Raw genomic sequence first — 11,784 nt, 5'->3', positions numbered from 1 at the left:
GCAACGAATATCTTGCCTTCGGATCTGTGATAGAAGGTGTACCCAACAATTTCCTTTGGGTATCCTATGAAGACACATTTCTCCGATTGGGTTTGAGCTTACTAGGTTGAAGCTTTTTCACATAAGCATCGCAGCCCCAAACTTTAAGAAACAACAACTTGGGTTTCATGCCATACCACAGTTCATATGGTGTCGTCTCAACGGGTTTAGATGGTGCCCTATTTAACGTGAATGCAGCCGTCTCTACAGCATAACCCCAAAACGATAGTGGTAAATCAGTAAGAGACATCATAGATCGCACCATTTCTAATAAAGTGTGGTTACGATGTTCGGACACACCATTACACGGTGGTGTTCCAGGTGGCATGAGTTGTGAAACTATTCCACATTGTTTCAAATGAAGACCAAACTCATAACTCAAATATTCACCTCCACAATCAGGTCATAGAAACTTTATTTTATTGTTACGATGATTTTCCACTTCACTATGAAATTCTTTGAACTTTTCAAACGTTTCAGACTTATGTTTCATCAAGTAGATATACCCATATCTGCTCAAATCATCTATGAAGGTCAGAAAATAACGATACTCGCCGTGAGCCTCAACACTCATCGGACCGCATGCAACAGTATGTATTATTTCCAATAAGTCAGTTGCTTGCTTCATTGTTCCAGAGAACGGAGTCTTAGTCATCTTGCCCATGAGCAGGGTTTGCAAGCATCAAATGATTCATAATCAAGTGATTCCAAAAGCCCATCAACATTGAGTTTCTTCGTGCGCTTTACACCAATATGACCTAAACGGCAATGCCACAAATAAGTTGCACTATCATTATTAAACTTGTGTCTTTTGGCTTCAATATTATGAATATGTGTATCACTACTATCGATATTCAACAAAAATAGACCACTCATTAAGGTTGCATGACCATCAAAGATATTACTCATATAAATAGAACAACCATTATTCTTTGATTTAAATGAATAACCATCTCGCACCAAACAAGATCTAGATATAATGTTCATGCTCAACGCTGGCACCAAATAACAATTACTTAGGTCTAAAACTAATCCTGACGGTAGATGTAGAGAGCGTGCCGATGGTGATCACATCGACTTTGGAACCATTTCCACATGCATCGTCACCTCGTCCTTAGCTAATCTTCGTTTAATCCATAGCCCCTGTTTCGAGTTGCAAATGTGAGAAACAGAACCAGTATGAAATACCCAAGTGCTACTATGAGCATTAGTAAGGTACACATCAACAACATGTATATCAAATATACCTTTCACTTTGCCATCCTTCTTATCCGCCAAATACTTGGGGCAGTTCCGCTTCTAGTGACCAGTCCCTTTGCAGTAGAAGCACTCAGTCTCAGGCTTAGGTCCAGACTTGGGTTTCTTCACTTGAGAAGCAACTTACTTGCCATTCTTCTTGAAGTTCCCCTTCTTCACTTTGCCCTTTTTCTTCAAACTAGTGGTCTTGTTAACAATCAACACTTGATGCTCCTTCTTGATTTCTACCTCCGCCGCCTTTAGCATTGCGAAGAGCTCGGAAATTGTCTTATCCATCCCTTGCATATTATAGTTCATTATGAAGCTTTTGTAGCTTGGTGGCAGTGATTGAAGAACTCTTTCAATGACACTATCATCAGGAAGATTAATTCCTAGTTGAGTCAAGTGGTTGTGGTACTATCGGCTTTCTGGACTGGGGGTGCCCCGACTTGCCTGCCCGCGGGCTTGTGCGTGGCTCCACCAACGGCCTGGTACGACCCACCTTCAGCAGCAGCAGCTCAAGACAGGCTGGCTCCTGAGGAGCGGAGATGTCAGGACCCCGATTCCAGGTCACATCGATCTAGCCGGTAACACCTCATATCACTTTCCGGCCTCACGCACGGTATCCCAATGGGTTTCGCCTTACCATGTCTCGGGACCATTTGCGCCTTTTTGCTCACGTATATGATAGTGTCGCTAGCATCCATATGACAGAGAACCCGGGCCAACATGGCTAGTCGTGAACCCAAAGCGGCACAGACCTATGGGGACAGGCATACATGAATCACATCGAGCTTGTCAGTTAACATCGTGTGAATACAGGCTGTAACACTGGGCTAACATGACTCCGGGGAACCCGGGCTGTAGCAGTCTAGGCAGGACTCCGGATGTCATCGTGTGACATTTCCCCGAAGGGACAGACATAGGAACGAAGTGAACACATGCCGGCCAGTGAAGTGTCCTGAGCAGTAGTGTTCGGCTAGAAGGACTCCGGTGAACCGGGCTGTAGCGGACTACTATGGCTCAAGGAGCACTAAACTACATTTCCCCATAAGAGAGGCTGCCAAGGATAAACAACTAGATTGTCAGATCCCACACATACCAAGCATTTCAATCATACACACAATATGCTCCATATGTGCAAATACAACATGGCATCACAACAAAACTCTACCACTGAAGTACTTTATTTAAAGGCTTTGGAGAGCCATACATAACATTTTCATATAGGTAGGGGTCACAGGACCCGACACTCAAGTCATACAAGCATACAAGCACATGCGGAAGCAAATAAGTCTGAGTACAGACACTAGAAAGAAAGAAGGCTTGTTGAAGCATGTCTATCTACATAGGGCCCTCCATGGCCAGAATAACCACCTGGGTGGCAAGTTACTCATCGACATTGAGGTCTACGTAAAACCCATCGGAGGGGGCGGTGTTGTCGTCTCAAAACAGTAATTAAAGCAACATGAGTATGAAGGTACTCAGCAAGTCTTACAACAGATCCTACTATACATGATTATTCACAAGAAGGTGGTGGAGTTATTGCAGCAAGCCAGCTTTCACTCTTGGCTAAGCTATCCTACAAGACACCACTGTAAAATAGTTTCCGCACACGAGTCCACTAATCACCAACACAATACTCCACTGGGGATCCTCCCTCGTCATCCTACGAGAGGGCCATCCTCGGTACTCACACTTATCTTGAGTCTTTTAGTAGTAACCATTAACTTGTCTATGAACTGTATAGGCAACCAAGTAGTCCTTTACCGCGGACGCGACTATTCGAATAGTTTTATACCCTGTAGCGGTGTACTCCGCACACATGTTTCCACCACTTAGCGTCTGCACACGACATGTGCTCGGCAGACTTCAAGCGTAAGCCGACATGGGTGTAGACCACGACCTGACTAACCACACGAGTCACTAGTCTAGGTTTATCGCCTATTCGGGTTCCATCCACAAGGAATTCCAGCCGGGGTGTCCTCAACGGCCCCAAATGATGTGTACAGGATCTCGAGACACCAAACAGGTGCCCGGCATACCCGGCCACGGTGTATCTACCGCATCATAGCCCACCCCTAGGGTCAGCGCTACGCACGGACGCCAACACATAACCTACAAACACCAGAAACTAGTTGCAACTCCTAGACAGAGGACGAGAGGGGTCAGTAAGTCGAGCGGGGTCATATTTCAGGGCCCAATGTGTGGTAGTAGCTGAATCTTAAATCACACATACATATCTCAGTTCTTATGGACGGCCTCAATGAAACAACCCACCATGTACTCCTACATGGCCTCTCATCGATACCTTTACCAAAACATGTTCAACACATCCCTCATATTACCGACGTAATCATTTCACTCTAGCCCATCACCCAGATGAACCAGACCTGACACAACTCTAAGCATAGCAGGCATAGCAAGGTAGGAAACACATACATGGCTCAATCAACTCCTACACATGCTAGTGGGTTTCATATAGTTACTGTGGCAATGACAGGTCATGCAGAGGATAAGGGTTCAACTACCGCAGCACACAGCAGTTTGAAACGTTGTTGTCTTAATGAAGTAAATGAGAGCAGAAGCAAGAACATGGGATTGTATCGATATGATCAATGGGGTTGCTTGCTTGATGGAGTAGTAGTAGGGTACTGCCCTTCAGCTGGATACTCGGAAATATCCTCGGAGGCAGAACCTACCACGAAAGACACCACAGAATACAATCATCACATGGCAATATGCAACAATATGATTCATGCTATGACATGGCAATATGAGGTGTCCTACCTAATGCAATGTGAAACAAGTTGGTTTGGGTCCATTTGAATCAAAGATTCAAATGGAAGCTTATGTTCTTAAGCACTATAAGTGTATCAGCTTGTTTCACCTAATCAGCAATGTTAGAGTGTTTTGTCATGCATGAAACCACTACAGATGGAAAGATTGATTTTTTCTGATCAAATTTTAAATATAACTCTTTGCATTTGGAGTTACAGATTAAAAGTTATGAATTTTTGAAGTTTGTAATATTTTCTGGAATTTCCTGTATAAGAATAAATCCAGTAAATGATTTATTGCGTCAGCATTACGTCAGAGTGATGTCAGGGGTCAACGAGCCGGTCCAGGTCAAACCTGACCAGTGGGACCCACGTGTCAGTAGTTAATGAACTAACTAATTTTTTATTAGTGCTAATCTAAGTTAATTAGCTGGGCGGTCCCACGTGTCAGAGACTCAGGGGAGGTCAACCTGGGCCCACACGGGGTCAAATAGGGTCAAACTCGCCGGCGTTTAGCCACCGGCGAGGCCAGACACGGCGGAGCAGCGCGGGTTTTGCACTCCGGTGACCAAAAGGACGGCGGAGACCATCTACGTGATGCGGGGAGTGAGTCGTGTCTAGTGGTGGCAGTGGGTGGAGCTGGGGTGGCCGGAAACGTCGCCGGCGACGAACGTTGCGGCTGCCAGAGTTTGGGCGAGGTCGAACTAGTCGCTAGGAGGCACGGTGAGGGGCGTGTGGGGGTGCTACGGGGTCCTGCGAGTGCGTTGAAGACAATGGCGTGCTTGGTTGCGAGCCAACGTGGCTGTGGCCACGACGGCGACGTGCGGCTGCGGCAGTGGGTGCGGCCGAGCTTGGTGTGGCCGTTGCGGTGCTTGAGAAGTTAAACGGAGAGGATGGGAAGGTGGCTGAGCTCATGGGGGTCACGTCGAGGCAGTCGGCGAGGTCGGGGACGAGCTGATGCGGCGGGGACGGCGAAGGGGATCTCCGGTGGCTGGAGTTGGGGAAGAGGGGTCAGGGCGATTCTAGAGCGGGCAAGCGCTCGGGGCTCGGCCTGCTCGATGTAGTCGACGACGGTGGAGCTCGTGGACACGATGGCACGGCGCGAGGACGACGGAGGGCGCGGCTACGACGACGGTGCGGCAGCAGGGGCGTCGGCCATGGTGGGGACCGGCGAGGGAGAGGCGTTGGGGACGAATGGAGGGGTCCAGGGGGTCGGGGCGACGACGTGGAGGTCGTCCAGACGTCCAAGGGAGCGGGCGGCAAGCAGGTGGCGCCGTGGCGAGCTCAGGCACGCCGGCGTCACCTCCCTGCCTGCCTGGCGGGGAAGAAGCAGCTGGCTGGCGCGGGCCAGCACAGTGCTGGACCGCCAGGTGGGCCGGCTGGTGACTTGCCAGGATAGTTTCTTTCTCTCTCTTTTTCTATTTTTTTATTTATTCTGTTTTGTGTGTTGAAATAGTAAAAATACTAATTCATTTAGGAAAAACCTGAAAATATTCAGAGGCACATTTGAAAATATTCTCAACAGCCTAAAAATACTTTCAGGATTATTTGGGCATTTTAAAATATTTATAAGATTTAAATTGCCCAAATGCAATGCCTGAGTTGAGAAACGTGGAAGACATCATGAACTCTGGAAAGATGCGGAGGTAGTTCCAATTGGTAGGCAACTTCTCCTCGTTTGGCAAGAATGCGAAAGGGTCCAATGTAGCGAGGAGCCAACTTGCCTTTGATACTGAAGCGATGGGTTCCCTTTAACGGAGTAACCCGGAGGTAAGCCTTCTCGCCGACTTCATAAGTCATGAGCTTATGTTTACGGTCATATTGGCTCTTTTGACGAGATTTGGCTGTTTTCAATTTCTCACAAATAACGCAAACCTGCTCTTCTACTTCCTGAATCATATCCAGGCCAAATAGTTGTCTTTCCTCGGTTTCTGACCAGTTAAGAGGCGTTCAACATTTTCATCCATACAGAACTTTGAAAGGAGATTTGCCCAAGCTAGCTTGATAACTATTGTTATAAGCGAACTCCGCGAATGGAAGGCATTTCTCCCAATTCATTCCGAAAGAGATGACAGAAGCTCGGAGCATATCTTCCAGGATTTGCGCTCTACTTGACCACTTGATTGGGGGTGGAAGGCGGTGCTAAAAGAGAGACGAGTTCCCATAGCATTTTGGAAACTTTCCCAAAATCGAGAGGTGAAGAGACTCCCACGGTCTGAGTTAATTTCCAATGGGACACCATGAAGAGACACTATTCGGGAGATGTATAGGTCAGCTAGCTGGCTAGCGGTGATACTCTCACGAACAGGTAGAAAGTGGGCCACCTTGGAAAGACGATCGATCACAACGAAGATGGCATTATTCCCTCTCTTGGTCCTGGGAAACCCAGTAATGAAATCCATACCGATTTTATCCCATTTCCACTCAGGAATAGCCAAAGGTTGAAGGGTGCCAGCAGGCCGTTGATGCTCTGCTTTAACACGACGACAGACGTCGCAACTAGCAATGTATTGAGCAATTTCTCTCTTCATCCTAGTCCACCAAAACCTCTGGCGTAGGTCTTGATATATTATAGTACTACCGGGATGAATGGTGAGAGGGGATTTATGAGCTTCCTTAAGAATCAGCTGACGTAGATATTGTTTCCTGGGAACTACCAAGCGGTTCTCGAAGAAGACAACACCTCGCTCATCCATGGAAAAACATTTAGCAACTCCACTAGCGATGTTTTCCTTAATCCGGGATATGCCCTTATCACGCTTGTGGGCAGCTATGATTTGATCCATAAGGTTAGGCTTTGCCACCAGGGTGGATAGGAATCCTCGAGGAACAATGTGAAGGTTAAGCTTACGAAATTCCTCATGGAGAAGTGGTTGACTTTGTTGTAACATCAGGTTGTTACAATAAGATTTACGACTTAGTGCATCAGCCATGACATTGGCTTTGCCCGGGGTGTAAGTTATTCCTAAGTCGTAATCCGAGATCAACTCGACCCAACGTCTTTGCCTGAGATTCAAATCCGGTTGGGTGAAGATATATTTCAAACTTTGGTGATCAGTGAAGATCTCGCAACGATTACCGAGAAGGTAATGTCGCCATGTTTTAAGTGCATGGACTACTGCTGAAAGCTTGAGATCATGTGTGGGATAGTTTTCCTCATGGGGGTGTAATTGCCGTGAAGCATAGGCAATTACCTGACGATCTTGCATGAGTATGCAACCTAGTCCTTGTCGCGAGGCGTCATAACAGATAATGAAGTCCTTGGAGAAATCTGGTGGTACTAGAACAGGAGCAGATGTCAGGCGTCTTTTCAGTTCCTGAAAGCTGAACTCGCACTGTGGGGTCCACTTGAACTTTTTATCTTTCTTGATCAGTTCAGTTAGAGGTTTAGCAACCTTGGAGAAATTCTCGACGAAGCGGCGACAATAGCTCGCTAAGCCAAGGAAGCTCCAAACTTGCTTGACCGTCTCAGGTGGGGTCCAATCAAGGACAGCTTGAACTCGCTCGGGATTAACAGCAATACCCTTACCAGAGATTACATGGCCTAGATAGGTCACTTCTGGCAACCAAAATTCACACTTGGAGAATTTGGCATAAAGGCGATGCTCTTGAAGTTTTGTCAATACCAGCCTTAGATGTTCGGCATGTTCTTTCTTGCTCTTGGAGTAGATGAGTACATCATCGAGGTATACCACGACGAATTTATCCAAATAGTCCATGAAGACTGAGTTCATTAACCGATAGAAGGTGGCTGGGGCATTGGTTAAACCGAAGGACATAACGGTGTACTCGTATTGGCCATAACGAGTAACAAAGGCCGTTTTGGGAATGTCCTCGTTTTTTATTTTGATTTGATGGTAGCCCAACCTCAAATCCATCTTGGAAAAGACTGAGGATCCAGCGAGTTGATCATACAGATCGTTGATCCTGGGAAGCGGATACTTGTTCTTGATAGTGACCAAATTGACAGGTCGGTAATCTACAACCATCCGATACGTTCCTTCCTTCTTCTTAACGAAGAGGACGGGGCAAGCCCAAGTAGAGGAACTAGGATGGATGAAACCCTTTTTCAAGGAATCATCGAGTTGGTTCTTAAGCTCAGCTAGTTCTAAGGGTGCCATCTTATAGGGTCTTCTAGAAATTGGGACGGTTCCTGGAACAAGGTCTATCACAAACTCGACATCCCTGTCAGGTGGAACTCCTGGCAGTTCTTCTGGAAAGACATCCAGGAAGTCTCGGACAACCAGAATATCTTCAAGGTCTGGAAGGGGGTTGGCATTTAGGGAGTAAAGATGGCGCTTGGCCACTCGAGTTAAGACATTGACTGTCTTGCCCGATGGGTGAGTAAGTTGAATAGTTCTAGTAGAGAAATTAATTTTAGCATAATGGGCTGACATCCATTCCATACCCAAGATGATATTTTTGTCCGAGGACTTGAGAGCTATTAAGGATGCAAGGAAGACAAGTCTATCGACAAGAATTTCATTTCCATGGCTTACTCTAGAAGTGTGCCATCTAGAGCCAGGGGTTTGAATTTCCATGGTAGTGGGCATGTCACAGAATGTCGTGTTACGCAATTGAGCATAGCTCTTAGATATGAATGAATGAGATGCTCCAGTATCGAAAAGAACAGATGCCAGATGGCAATTAACAAGGAGCGTACCAAGGATGACGTTAGGATCATCATGAGCCTCCTCAGCTTAGACATAGTTGACATGGCCACGTGTAGTGGTGGCTCGCTTGGCATAGAATGTCTTTCCCGCTGGCTTACCACGGCCAACGGACTTTCCAGACTGGTTGGGGTTGTTGTTCTGGGGACACTCTCGACTGTAGTGACCCAGCTCTCCACACTTGAAACATGTCACAACATTGGGGCGTGGAGCAGCACTAGCAGCGGGGCCACCATAGGGTTTAGGCAGTGCAAACTGCTGGTTGGGGCAAGGCGCCTCAAAGGATGGCCTCAGAATGAACCTGGGTGGCAGCGCTGTGCTTGGAATCCACACCCGGCACTTCTGAGATCCAGAGCCGGATGAGGAACCAAAATCACGAGAGTGCTTGCGTGAAGCGTCATAGTCAGACTGGCCTGTCTCAGCACTGATGGCTTTATTGACAAACTTCTGGAAGGAGGTGGACTCGTGCAGACGAAGATCGCGGCGAAGCTCGGGGCTAAGTCCCTTGTGGAACCTTGTCTGCTTCCTAGCGTCGGTGGATACCTCTTCAGGAGCATAACGTGCCAGATCTCCAAACTCACGACTATAAGCATCCACAGTCAGTCTGCCTTGGGTAAAATTGCAGAACTCTTCCCTCTTATGATCCATGAGACCTTCCGGGATGTGATGCTCACGGAAAGCCTCACTGAATTCAGCCCAAGTAGTGATTTGGCCGACCGGGCGCATAGCCTCAAAGTTTTCCCACCAAAGGCTAGCAGGGCCTTCGAGGTGATAGGCAGCATAGGTAACCTTATCAGCTTCGGCTACGTTGGCAGAACGTAGCTTGTGGGTGATGCTCTGAAGCCAGTCTTCCGCGTCGAGGGGCTCGATGGAATGATTAATCTTTGGTGGGTACAACTTGATAAAGTCATTGATTGACACCAAGTCATTTCGCTGTTGACGTGTAGTGTTCCGCTCAATCCGCTCCAGCAAGCGGTTGGTCTCACACTTGTTTCTTTCTGCCTCCAGCATAACTTCGGCCAGAGAAGGCGAGTGAGGCAGATTTTCACCCCTAGCTGCACTGGCTTCCCCCTGCTCCAGGGCAGCAGGGTTGCTGCGGGTGTTGACCGTCGTAGGAAAAACTATACAACGGTTTAGACAAGGATGGCACAAACATGGCAAGGAAGTGCAGAATGTAATGGATATCATGGAATGCTGAGATGTTCATTGCACGACATGGTAATATAGAAACTGACATATATATACCATTGGTCATACACACCGTACATAGTTTAATATAAGCCCAGGCTAGAGTACAACTATGGTGAAAGACATTACATCTCATCGAAGGCATTCCAAGCTCCTATACATTATTTTTCTACACCTCCGAAGTGTGATACACACCAAGTCGTATCCCATGGGTCACGCAGGACTGTGGAGAATACAACTATTACAGTACTAGTGAAACTACTACTAGCTCAGACGGCTCCGTAGTAATCCTCATAAAAGTCACCACCAAAGCCTGGAAGCAGAATATGATCATCTGGGAACAGACGGTCCTGCGGAGCCTGCAGACCATAGGGACTCAGATGTGGCCTTGGTCCCACGGACGGTGGAAGACAGGGACCACGAGGCGGGGTGATGCCTCCTACATCACGCCACTCCATACAATCTGGCAATCTAGACTGCACAGGGTATAGGTCCCTCAGGTCCATTTATCCTGCCTGTACAGCAAGTGCAAACCGAGTCAAAGTGGCCCACTGATTAGCACGAGAGTTGAAAAGCTCCATACGCAAGGCCCGATTTTCACGGTCCTTATCCTCAAGCATCTCGGCAGTGGTGCGGAGTAGTGACTCCTCATGTGTAGAGTCATAGTACAAAGCCTGATAGTACCCCTGTGCTCCAGGGAGTGAGGCTGGCATGTAGCAGAAATCAGTGTTCTGAAGCAAGGCAGTCCTGGATCGAATGATAGTCATCATTGAGTAAGCTGCATCCTGCACAGACATCTCAGTAGTGACCCCAAGTCCATAGAAGCAGTGAAGGGGTTTAGTTGCTCCAGGATAAGAGGGATATATCCTGACGGTACAAAGGTACTGGCTCTGGTTGAAGTCTCGGAACTGCTCCTCGACGGTATATTCCGGATACCACCGATAGCCTATCTCGACCATCACTCGAACCAACATGGCCGTGTGACCGGGTACATCAAGGCACCGGGTCAGACGAACCACTTGGTTCTGAGAACAGGTGGCCATCTGAAAGCACAGAATAATGCAAAGGCATTAGAATTTCCTAGGAGAAATCGGACAGCATAACAGATGTAAATGCTCAGAAAAAGATTTGAGACATTCATAACAGTTTGCAAAACCACTCAACAACATCATATCAAGGTTCTGATTCAACTGACAACATACTAAAAGTAGTAGAAACTGTACTGAGGCTTGTAACAACAATCCTATAAGCTACTACGGATTAGTAACACGTGAACCTGATAGAGAGAAGAGAGCCTAGTCCTTAACCCACGTAGAATGAGAAGAGAACGACTCAGATCAAAGGGCATAAGGTAAAGGAGTAAAAGAGCCTTACGTTCCCTCCCACAATCAATTCCCCTACATATAACTAAAGCATTTCTAGACTCGACATCGACCAGTTTGGCTCAACGAACCTACAGGTAGTCCGGCTCTGATGCCAACGCTGTCAGGACCCCGATTCCAAGTCACATCGATCTAGCCGGTAACACCTCATATCACTTTGCGGCCTCACGCACGGTATCCCCACGGGTGTCGCCTTACCATGGCCCGTGACCGTTTGCGCCTTTTGGCTCACGTATATGATAGTGTCGCTAGCATCCATATGACAGAGAACCCGGGCCGACATGGCTAGTCGTGAACCCAAAGCGGCACCGACCTATGGGGACAGGCATACATGAATCACATCGAGCATGTCGGTCAACAGCGTGTGAATCCGGGTTGTAGCACTGGGCTAACAGGACTCCGGGGAACCCGGGCTGTAGCAGGCTAGGCAGGACTCCGGATGTCACCGCGTGACATTTCCCCGAAGGGACAGACATAGGAACGAAGTGA

The sequence above is a fragment of the Triticum aestivum genome, chromosome 4A, assembly GCF_018294505.1.
Source record: "Triticum aestivum cultivar Chinese Spring chromosome 4A, IWGSC CS RefSeq v2.1, whole genome shotgun sequence".
Lineage (NCBI taxonomy): Eukaryota > Viridiplantae > Streptophyta > Magnoliopsida > Poales > Poaceae > Triticum > Triticum aestivum.
This window is presented reverse-complemented; position numbering follows the sequence as displayed.